This window comes from Phocoena sinus, chromosome 1 (assembly GCF_008692025.1).
Source record: "Phocoena sinus isolate mPhoSin1 chromosome 1, mPhoSin1.pri, whole genome shotgun sequence".
NCBI classification, from domain to species: Eukaryota; Metazoa; Chordata; class Mammalia; order Artiodactyla; family Phocoenidae; genus Phocoena; species Phocoena sinus.
The window spans coordinates 103993181-104005574 of record NC_045763.1 but is presented as its reverse complement, the minus strand read 5'-3'; positions in this window follow the sequence as shown (position 1 = coordinate 104005574).

Genomic DNA, 12394 nt, shown 5'->3' with positions numbered 1-12394 from the left:
GATCTCAACCAGGTAGATCCAGTTATTTGGAAATTGTGGTAATCCAGAGATACATTTCAGGATTCTTCCCTTCCCTTGGCAAAAGGCTGGAGAGGGCCGACCCAGGGAAGGGGAGCCTCTGCTCAGCTTCGGGGTCTCCTCCAGGTGCTGTCAGTGCAGAGAGGAAGGCAGTCCCCGAGAGCCAGGCACCAAGAGACTCCGAGGAGAGACCAGCCCTGGAGCTCATACAAACTCAAGAGATTGGCTTCTCTGTTATTTTTTTAATTAAAAAAAAATTTTTGGCTGCGTTGGGTCTTCGTTGCTGCGTGCAGGCTTTCCCTAGTTGCAGCGAGCAGGGGCTACTCTTCGCTGCGGTGAGCGCGCTTCTCACTTGCAGTGGCTTCTCTTTTTTTTGGAGCTCAGGCTCCAGGCGTGTGGGCTTCAGTAGTTGCGGTGCACGGGCTTAGCTGCTCTGCGGCATGTGGAATCCTCCCAGACAAGGGATCAATCCTGTGTCCCCTGCATTGGCAGGCGGATTCTTAAACACTGCACCACCAGGGAAGTCCTGGCTTCTCTTTGAGATTCCAGTTCTCTGTCATGAATTATGTGATTTGAAGCAGGGCACTTCATGACACCTCAGTATATCCACTTGAAAATAGAAAAATTGTGTCTATTCCCTACCTACCTCTAAAGATACTTTAAAGACAAATTAAATTCTATTGAAAAGATATCTGAGCATTTTAATAATTTTTTTTCTGATTATATGAGTGACATTTATTGAACAGAATATGGAAATTACAGAGAAATATTTATATAATTAAGAAAATAAAACTCACCCATAATCACTATTTTAAACAAAACACAAATGAAGAACGTTCTCTAGATGCAGTTTTCTATCCTGTTTTTTAATATAAGATTATATGATGAACATTACCATAATCTTAAAATTTTCTTCAAAAGTACTATTTAATGGCTGCATAATATTCCATTTTATGGCAATAGCATGATTTGCTTATTCATGGTGAGATATACAACATGAATATTTTAAAAATATAAGGGAAAGTTAATAATCCAAGAAATTTTGGTTACTATTATTTATAACAGTATATTTGGAGATTTAAAAAATATACAGATAACAGTTGGAAACAATCTCAGAAGCACAGAAAATGAGATTTATGAAACACAATCAAGAGCAATTTTATTTTTAAAGGTCAATTCACTTACAAAGGACACAGAGAACATGCAATAATTTCCTATAACTACATTTCCATTGACTTCTGAGTGGTAATTTTATCTTTAATACCCCCTACTGGTTTGCCTTATGGTTGTAGTGTTATCATTTTCTTTTAGAAAAATATTGTGATTTCATTAGAAATCTGCCACCTTTCCAGTCCTATGCTCTTCATTCTTTCTCTCAAAAAATAAAGTGAGAGGGGTAGGAACAAAGGAAAAAAAGAATAACTGATTATTGCTTTATATAAATCCCTCCCCCCCCACCCCCACCATATGCAATGAATAAAGGCTGGAGAAGCCCAAGAGAATAAGGACATATCCTCAAACTTTCGTTTAAGAACTTTGTAACTTGTTGCATTACTCATTCATTCAAGACCATTGCCATAGGCTCTACGTCTCAGATTACTGAAAGATAAACTCAGGAATGTGTGGATTCCAGGAACCAAGGGGTTAAAGTCAAGTCAGGGCCAACGTGTGTTCATCCTTCTTAATGCTAGAATTCCAGGCAGATCAATTCAAAGTGCTTCTTGAGATAGCACTTAACTGAGTAGTTGCTTATTATAGCAAGTTCCATCCAGCAACTCCACTTCCTGCCACAAAGGTCAGCTGATGCCCATGTGTGATGTGAGGAAACAAGAAGGAGCTATCGCTCCATTTCTCATAGATCTGGGGTCCCTTCATTCATTCAAAAAGCATTCATTGAGAGTCCACTCTGCATGGCACCAGTCTAAGTACACTAACAAGACAGACCAGGTCCCTGCTCTTGTGGAGTTTCTAGCCTAGTGGAAAAGATGAACAATAACAAAGCAAAAAGAGGGATTCCTATTTGTTTCAACTATGCTTTAAACACCTGCAACATCTGCATGTGAATACAGATAACTCTAGGTATTTGGGATTCTGCTCAAACTATCTCTTTGCAGAAGAGTACCTCATCACCCACAGCAGCTTCCTCCTACACCTAAAAGACCATATTTTCAGAGCAAGTGTTTTCTGGACTTCTTTAGAAAGCCCAGGGCCAGTGGTCGTCTTCATGGGATGGAAGCTTCTCCTTTTAGTCACAAATTTTAAAAACCTCTGATGAAAGCATTTGGTTTCTGGAGACACAATTATAAATTGTCGTTGATGTCCTTGGCTGGTGTAAATATGGTAGGAATTTTTAATTGTTGGGAACAGTTTTTGGAGTTCATAATTCTTTCCTGTCATTGCTCTCCTTTTGGCTACAGCTGATTTAAGTATTTTTTGCCTTTAGATGCAAATAGCAGGTATTGCCTCTACATGCCAAATTCTGTGTAAGATACATCTATTTCTTCTTTGAATTTTTGTAATAACTTCATTAGTCCTGTGCTAGGAATGGGGAAGGAGAGACTCAGAGGGATTAGGGACTACTTCAAAGTCAGAGATAGAGGAAGGATTACACTCAAGCCTTTGGATTCCAAGTCCACTGTGTGCCCCTCAGGCTGAAGCTGTCTCCTTCTGTCTATGTGCATATGTACACAGCACTGAGCTAGATCTTGAGGAAAGTAATGTGAAATGCAATGGGCAGGTATCCATCTTAATGAAGATTATGATCTCATTGGGGCCACTAGCCACCAATGAAACATTAGGTTAGAGACATTTAATGTGTATTTGAATATATTAAATATTCCCTCAGCTATTGGCTGCCTCTCCTCAAATACAACCTTGAAGAGACCACAGGAGTATAAATAGAAAATATAATATTAATTTATAAAATTATATCTATCAATATATGATATAATTTACATATACTGTAAGTCCAATCAAAATCACAGCAGGAATTTCTGGGATTATGATAAACTGATTTTAAATTTTATATTGAAGAATAAGGATCTTGAGTAACTAAGCAACTTTGGAAAGGAAGGACAAAGGGAAGGAACAATTCTACTTGAAAATGAGACATTTGAGAAAGACATAGTAACTAAAGTTATAAGATTTAAGTGCAGAACAAGAAAATAGATCAATGGAAAGAATAAAGAGTCTCAAAATGAAACTATGCATCTATGAGAAATATATGATAAAGACAAGTGTGTGGTAAAAGCATAGACTATTTAGAAAATTTGGGAGAAAATGACCTTACTATATGGAGAAAAATAAACTTGAATCCCTAACTTGACCCATTTTAAAAAGCCCTCAAAATGTGAAAGTAAAACTATAAAGCTAATAGAAGAAAATATTGGGGAGTATCTGTTAGCCCTTGGATGGTAGAGACATTGCTAAAGAAAACCTCATACGTTTGAGGTGACAAATAAATTGATGAATATGACAATAATAAAAAATGAAAGATGAGTTCAATGAAGGACTTCATAGACAAAGTTAACAGTGACAGGTGGCTGGTGACAGTGTAGAAGATATTTGCAATACCTAAAATCTTTAAGGTATTAACGGCCAGCATGTACAGGGAATTAGTGCAAGTCAGCAAACAAAAGGTAGAAAAAAAGGACAATGGATATGCCAAGGCATGTCACAGAAGAGGAATCCTGAGTGGCTAATAACCATACGAGGAGATAAATGTTCAACCTGACCAGCAATCAGAGAAGAACCAGACTGACCATCACTGAGATGTTACTTCACATCATCAGACTGGCAAAAACTCTAAAGTATGACAATACCAAGTGCTGGTGAGAATGACTTGAAACAAACCTTTGCACCACTGGTGTGGGAAGGTCAACCACTGCAGCTCTTGTAAGGAACAATCTGGCAACTGTTATTGAAGTTATGTTAGCATGATCCTATGACTCAGCAATCTCCCTCCTGGGTACATACCTCAGGGAAACAGTCCATAAGGAGAAACTGCAACTTTCTCTCTATGGACAGTTTCTCTGACCAGCATAGAGACCACTGCAAGTACAGTCAATTTACATAGACGTTCATGGAAGTGTTTTGGAGGCAACCTGAGGGTCCATCATGAAGAATACAGGTAAGTACACTTTGTATGTGCATTTGATAGAATAGTATGCAACAGGCAGAAGTGTTATACTAGATTTACATGTAGCACATGGATATCTCTCAAAAACATGTTCGAGGATTAAAGTAAGAACTAAAATAAGATTTGTAGCACAATATTATTTATGTAATTTTAAAACAGACATATAAACAGTTTTTTATGGATGCACATTTATCTAAACAAACATATACGAGTCAGACTGGAAGGACACACATTAAATGCACCAGAGGGGTGCTGGAGAAGGGAAGGAAGTGGAAATTGAAGACGAGAGTGAAAGGGAGAAAATAAACAAAGATAAACCATGAAGGATATGCTTCGGACTGAGGAGAATGAGGAATTCTATTCTGCATAGGAACTGCAGAGAGGGAAAAGATCAGAGTGGTTTGGGAAGACCCAAAAGACTTTTCAAGGAAGATGTGGGATGTGAGTGGGTTAGGGGTAAAGCAATTAATGCATAAAGTGGCAACAAATTACTTCCAGCGTTTCCAGAAAAAAAAATTCCCACTAAAAATGAAATCAGAAAGACTCAAAATATAATAGAATACCCTATATATGAAATGTTTGCACTTCAGTGACGTTATATAACTTTCTCTTCTCATCAATCTCATTTTTAAAAACATAAATTCAGGGACTTCCCTGGTGGTCCAGTGGTAAAGAAACCACATCCCAATGCAGGGGACGCGGGTTCGACCCCAGTCGTGGAACTAAGATCCCACATGCCGCGGGGCAACTAAGCCCACGTGCCACAACTACTGAGCTTGCGTGCCTCAACAAGAAAGCCCATGCGCTCTGGAACCCGCGCACCACAACTACAGAGCCCACGTGCCCTGGAGCCCATGCGCCACAACTAGAGAGAGAAAACCTGCACGCCACAACTAGAGAGAAGCCCACACGCCACAACGAAGACGCAACACAGCCAATAAATAAATAAATAAAATATTTTTTAAAAACATAAATTCATTAAAAGTGGCTACTACTATGAAACAAAGTTGAATGTCAGTGCTTACTTTTAACAACTTTTCATATATTAGAGATATGTTCCTGTGTTGATAAAAAATAAAAATGTAGATTTTTATTAATCTCCTATATTATTTTAATTATTTTAATTTTTTTATTTTTCGGTATGCGGGTCTCTCACTCTTGTGGCCTCTCCCGTTGCGGAGCACAGGCTCCGGACGCGCAGGCTCAGCGGCCGTGGCTCACGGGCCCAGCCGCTCCACGGCATGTGGGATCTTCCCGGACCGGGGCACGAACCCGTGTCCCCTGCATCAGCAGGTGTACTCTCAACCACTGCGCCACCCTAGTTGGCGCAGCCCTAGGGAAGCCCTAGTTTTATTTCTTAGGTACTTATTTTGTTTAACAAATTTCATGCACTGGAATTGAGTCTTCATATTGCTTATGGAAGGTATGAATTCATTTTGATTCTGAAAAGACAAAAACGTAATGATTTTTTTAAATCCCCCGTTTTTAGATATTTTGACATAAAAAATGAGGTTGCCAGGTAAGTAAAGTCTGTCATCTGACAGACAATATAAAATGTTTTTACAGGTGGCAACATTAGGTCTACACTGACAAGATAAAATTCGACAGGGATAAATGTCAGCTCCAGCATTTAAGCTCAATAAAATCAATTACTCAAATACAGAATGGGAGAAACCCAGCTCCACGATAATCAGTGAGAACAGGATCTGGGGAATTTAGTTAAGTGCAGGCTTAATTTGAGGCTATAATATGATGTGCCTTCTGCAAAAGTTGCTCAATATTTGCCTGCATTAGTAAAAGTGCAGCTCGTAAGTCATAGGCATCCACACTTACTGTACTCTATGCTGGTCAGACGTCATCTGGATGATTATGTCCAATGCTAGATGCCAAGTGTTTTTAAATGATAGTTTTGTTTGTTATAAAGATAATACATATTGAAAAAAAGATTTACAAGTGGTCAATAAGCACAGGAGAAGACTCAATATCATTAGTCATTAAGAAATGCAAATCAAAATCATAATGAAATACCACTTCACAACCACTGGAATAGCTATAATAAAAATGACGGACAATCACAAGTGTTGACGAGAATGTGGAGAAATCAAAACATTTATAACTTGCAGGTGGAAATGTAAAATGGTACACTTACTTTGGGAAAACATTTTGACAGTTTCTTAAAAAGTTAAATATAGGACTTCCCTGGTGGTGTAGTGGTTAAGAATCCACCTGCCAATGCAGGGGACACAGTTCAATCCCTGATCCAGGAAGATACCACATGCCGTGGAGCAAATAAGCCCGTGTGCCACAACTACTGAAGCCTGCACAACTACTGAAGCCTGAAACAACTACTGAAGATACCACATGCCGTGGAGCAAATAAGCCCGTGTGCCACAACTACTGAAGCCGCCACAACTACTGAAGCCGTGCTCCACACAAGAGAAGCCACTGCAATGAGAGGCACATGCACCACAATGAAAAGTAGCCCCAGCTCTCAGCAACTAGAGAAAGCCTGTGTACAGCAACAAAGACCCAACGCAGCCAAAAAACAAACAAACAAACAAAAATACTATGTGCTGCCCCAATGCCTCTTTAAAAACAACAAAAAAAAGTTAAATATAGACTTATCATATGACCCAGCAATTTAACTCCTAGGTATTTATCCAAGAGAAGTAAAAGTATCTCTCCATACAAAAACGTGTTTACAGAGATAGACATAGCAATATTATTTACAATACTCAAAAAATGGAAACAACCCAATTTCCATCAACTGATGAATTTTTTTTAAAAAGGTGAGGTGATGAATATATTAATTAACCTGAGTGTGATAATCATTTCACAAACTATATATATGTCAAATCATCATATTGTACACTTTAAATATATACTATTTCATTTGCCAATTATACTTCATTAAAGCTGAAAAAAATAATTGAAAAACCTTGTGAATGGATAAATAGTACAGTATATATCCATACAATGAAATACTACTTTGCAATAAAAAGGACCAAAGTACCAGTACATGCTACACCATAGGTGAACCTCAAAAACATGTTCAGTGAAAGAAGACAGACACAAAATACCACATATTGTATGATTTCACTTTCACAAAAAGTCCAAAAAAGGAAAATATTTAGAGACAGAAAGTAGATTAGTGTTTTCATAGGGTAGGAAGGGGAAATTGGGAGTGACTATAAATGGGCTTAAGATTTCTTTTTAAGATGATGGAAATGTTTTAAAATTAGATTGTTGTGATAGTTTACAGTTCTGACAATATACTAAAATGCATTGAAGTATAGACTGGAAATGAGTGAATTTTACAGTATATAAATTATATCTCAGTAAGGTCATTGAAAAAGACAAAAATATAATAAAAACTCAAGGAACATAAAAAATTGAGAGAATAAAATAAAAAACAATAACAAGTAAAACATAAACAGAATTTCCCAAATTCCAGAATAACCGTGGCCAACACTTGGGGAATATCATTCTGGTTATCTCTTTATGCACATTGACAACCAGAAGGAGAGACAGTTAGGCAATGGGAGAAAAATAATTTTGCACAATGGTATAATTTCATACATGCTTTTTCTTTTCTTTTCTTTTTTATTTTTTTGGTTAAATTTAAATAGGATCTTGCTTGAATTTAATGGAATTAGTGCAAGTTAGCAGTAAAAAGATAGAAAAAAAGGACAATAGATATGCATATGTCACAGAAGAGGAATCCTGAGTGGCTAATAACCATATGACGAGATAAAGTTCAACCTAACCAGCAATCAGAGAAGAACCAGATAGAGCATCACTGAGATGTTACTTCACATCATCAGACTGGCAAAAACTCTAAAGTCAGGCAATACCATGTGCTGGTGAGAATGACTTGAAAAAATTAACAGATTTCTGCAGAGCATGCCATCCAACAAGCACAGAACATATATTTTTCTAAAGTGCACATGGAATATTCTCCAGGATAACCATATGCTAGGCCATAAGGCAAGGCCACAATAAATTTAGAAGGACTGAAATTATACTAAGTATATTCTCTAGCCACAATAGAATGAAATTAGAAAGCAATAACAGAAGGAAATTTGGGGAACTCTTAAATACGTGGAAATTAAACAACAAACTCCTAAATTACCACTGGGTCAAAGAAGTTACGGAGGAATTTAGAAATACTTTGAGGTGAATAAAAATGAAAACATAACATACCGAAACTTAAGGATGCAGCTATAGTAGTGTTTAGAGGGAAACTTACACATGTAAAAAAGATCTCAAATCAATACCCTATCTTTTCACCTTAGAAACTAGAAAAAGAAGAGAAAACTAAACCCAAAGGAAACAGAAGGAAAGAAATAATAAACATAGAGTGGAAAATAATGAAATAGAAAAGTATTAGAGAAAATAAACAAAACTGAAAATTGGTTTTTTGAAAAGATTAACAAAATTAGCAAATCTTTCATTAGACTTACCAAGGGGGAAAAAAGAGAGAAGACTCCAATTAATAAAATGAAAATGGGGCTTCCCTGGTGGTGCAGTGGTTGAGAGTCCACCTGCCGATGCAGGGGACACAGGTTCGTGCCCCGGTCCGGGAGGATCCCACATGCCGCAGAGCGGCTGGGCCCGTGAGCCATGGCCGCCGAGCCTGCTCATCCGGAGCCTATGCTCTGCAATGGGAGAGGCCACAACAGTGGGAGGCCCGCGTACCGCAAAAATAAAATGAAATAAAATAAACTGAAAGTGAAATGAAAGAGGGAACATCATTACCAACCTTACAGAAATATAAAGGATTATAAGGGAATACAATTGTATGCCACAAAGTTAGATAATCTAAATGAGATGCACAAATTTCCAGAAAGACACAAACTACCAAAACTAACTCATGAAGAATTAGAAAATCTGAATAGACCTATAACAAGAGATAGAATCAGCTCAAAAACAAAACAAAACAAAAAACCCCACAACACAATACAACAAAAAAAACCCAGCAACTACTTACAAAGGAAAACCCTAGCCTAAATTGGCTTCAATGACAGATTATACCAAAGGCTTAAAGAATTCTTAACATGAATCATTCATATACTCTTTCCAAAAGTAGATGAGAAAGGAACACTTTCAACTCATTCTATGAGGGTCAGTATTTCATTGATAAGGAAACCAAAGACAATATGAAAAGAGAAAGAGAATGAAAGACAGACAGACAGAAAGAAAGAAAGAAAGAAAAGAAAAGAAAAGAAAGAAAATGGTAGACCAATATATCTCATAAATATAAAAGCAAAAATCATCAATAAAATATTAGCAAACCAAATCCAATAATTTAAAAGGGATCATTACCAAGTGGGATCTATCCCAGGAATGCAAGCCTGATTTAACACATGAAAACAAATTAATTTCATGGACTACAATAATAGAATAAAGTACATAAGCTACATGATCATCTCAATAGATGCTGAAAAAGCATTTGACAAAATCTAATACATTCCATGAAAAAAACATTCAACATACTAGGAATGGAAGGGACTTTCCTCAACCTGAAAAAAAATAGCTATGTAACACACATAGCTAACATTATACTTAATGGCAAAAATTGAAAACTCTCTCTAAGATCAGGAACAAGACAAGGATGTCTATTCTCACCACTTCTGTTCAACATGAAGTTTTAAGCAAGAGCAATTAGGTGAGAAAAGGAAATAAAATGTATCCAGATTGGAAGGAAGAAGTAAAACTATCTCTATTTGCAGATGTTATAATCTTGTATATAGAAAACCCAAGGAATCCACAAAAATACTATTAGAACTAATAAGTGATATTGCAGGTAAAACATCAATATACAAATTATATGTCTACATTAAATTGTACTTCTATACAGTAACAATGATCAATCCAAAAAATAAAATTAAGAAAATAATTCCAGGGGACTTCCCTGGTGGTGTAGTGGTTAAGACTCCATGCTCCCAATGCAGGGGGCCGGGGTTTGATCCCTGGTCAAGGAACTAGATCCCACATGCATGCCGCAACTAAGAGTTCGCATGCTGCATGCTGCAAATAAAGGAGCCAGCAAGCCACAATTAAGAAGCCCACCTGCTGCAACTAAGACTGATGCAAATTAATTAATTAATTAATTAATTTAAAAAACAACCAAACAGGGACTTCCCTGGTTGTCCACTGGTTAAGATTCCACACTTCCAAAATATAAATAAATATTTTTTAAAAATGAAAATAATTCCATTTACAATAGCATCAACAAGTATAAAATACTTAGGAATAAATTTAACAAAAGGGGTATAGATCTAAATAGATGGAAAGGCATCCCAGGTTCATCAACTGGAAGACTTAATACCGTTAAGATGGCATACTCCCAAAATTGATCTTCAGATTCATCACAATCCTACTTAAGATCTCAGATGCGCATGTGGTTTTTTGTTTGGTCTTGTTTTTTGTTTTTGTAGATAAAAACAAATGCATTCTGAACTTCATATGGAAATGCAGGGCCAGTCACCGAGAATGGTCAAAGTGATCTTGAAAAAGAAGAACAAAGTTGTAGCACTCACATTTATCCATTTCCAAATTTACTACAGAGCTACAGTAATTAACACAGTGTGGTACTGGCACAAGGACAGACATATAGATCAGTGGAATAGAACTGAAAGTACAGAAATAAACCTTCACATTTATGGTCCATTGATTTTCATCACAGATGCCAAGACAATTCAAGGGGAAAACACTAGTTTTTTCAAGAAATAATACCTGGATAACTGGATATCCACATGCAAAAAAATGACATTGGACCATTATCTCACACCATACCCCAAAATTAACTCAAAATGGGTTACAGGCCGAAAAGTGAGAACTAAAATTACAGAAGAAGACATAAGTAAATTTGCATGGCCTTGAAGTAGACAATGATTTCTTATACACAATTCCAAAGGAATAAACAACAAATAAAAAAACAGATAAATTTGATTTCATCAAAATTAAACACTTTGTTGCTTCAAATGGTGCAGTCAAGGAAGTGAAAAGATAACCCACAGAATGGGAGAAAATACTTGCAAATCACTTGCCTGATAAGGGATCTGCGCCTAGAATATATAAAGAAGTCTTACAATTCAATAATACGAAGACAAATGTGGGGGACCTTCAAGATGGCAGAGGAGTAAGACATGGAGTTCATCTTCCTCCCCAGAAATACATCTACATGTGGAACAACTCCTACAAAACACCTATGGAGTGCTGGCAGAAGATCTCAGACTTCCCAAAAGGCAAGAAACTCCCCATGTACCTGGCTGTGTGGCTGACAGGGTCTTGGTGCTGCAGCCGGGTGTCAGTCCTGAGCCTCTGAGGTGGGACAGCCAAGTTCAGGACATTGGACCACCAGAGACCTCCCGGCCCCACATAATATCAATTGGCGGCAGCTCTCCCAGAGATCTCCATCGCAATGCTAAGACCCAGCTCCACTCAACGACCAGCAAGCTCCAGTGCTGGACACCAAATGCCAAACAACTAGCAAGACAGGAACACAAACCCATGCATTAGCAGAGAGGCTGCCTAAAATCATACTAAATTCACAGACACCCCAAAACACAGCACCGGATGCAGTACTGCCCACCAGAAAGACAAGATCCAGCCTCATCCACCAGAACACAGGCACCAGTCCCCTCCACCAGGAAGCCTACACAACCCACTGAACCAACCTTAGCCACCGGGGACAGACACCCAAAACAATGGGAACTATGAACGTGCGGCCTGCAAAAAGGAGAACCCAAACATAGTAGGTTAAGCAAAATGAGAAGACAGAGAAACACACAGCAGATGAAGGAGCAAGGTTAAAACCCACTGGACTAAACAAATGAAGAGGAAATAGGCAGTTGACCTGAAAAAGAATTCAGAGTAATGATAGTAAAGATGATCCGAAATCTTGGAAATCGAATGGAGAAAATACAAGAAACCTTTAACAAGGACCTAGAAGAACTAAAGAGCAAACAAACAATGATGAACAACACAATAAATGGAATGAAAAATTCTCTAGAAGGAATCAACAGCAGAATAACTGAGGCAGAAGAATGGATAAGTGACCTGGAAGATAAAATAGTGGAAATAACTACCACAGAGCAGAATAAAGAAAAAAGAATGAAAAGAACTGAGGACAGTCTCAGAGACCTCTGGGACAACATTAAATGCACCAACATTCGAATTACAGGGGTCCCATAGGAATAAGAGAAAAAGAAAGGGACTAAGAAAATATTTGAT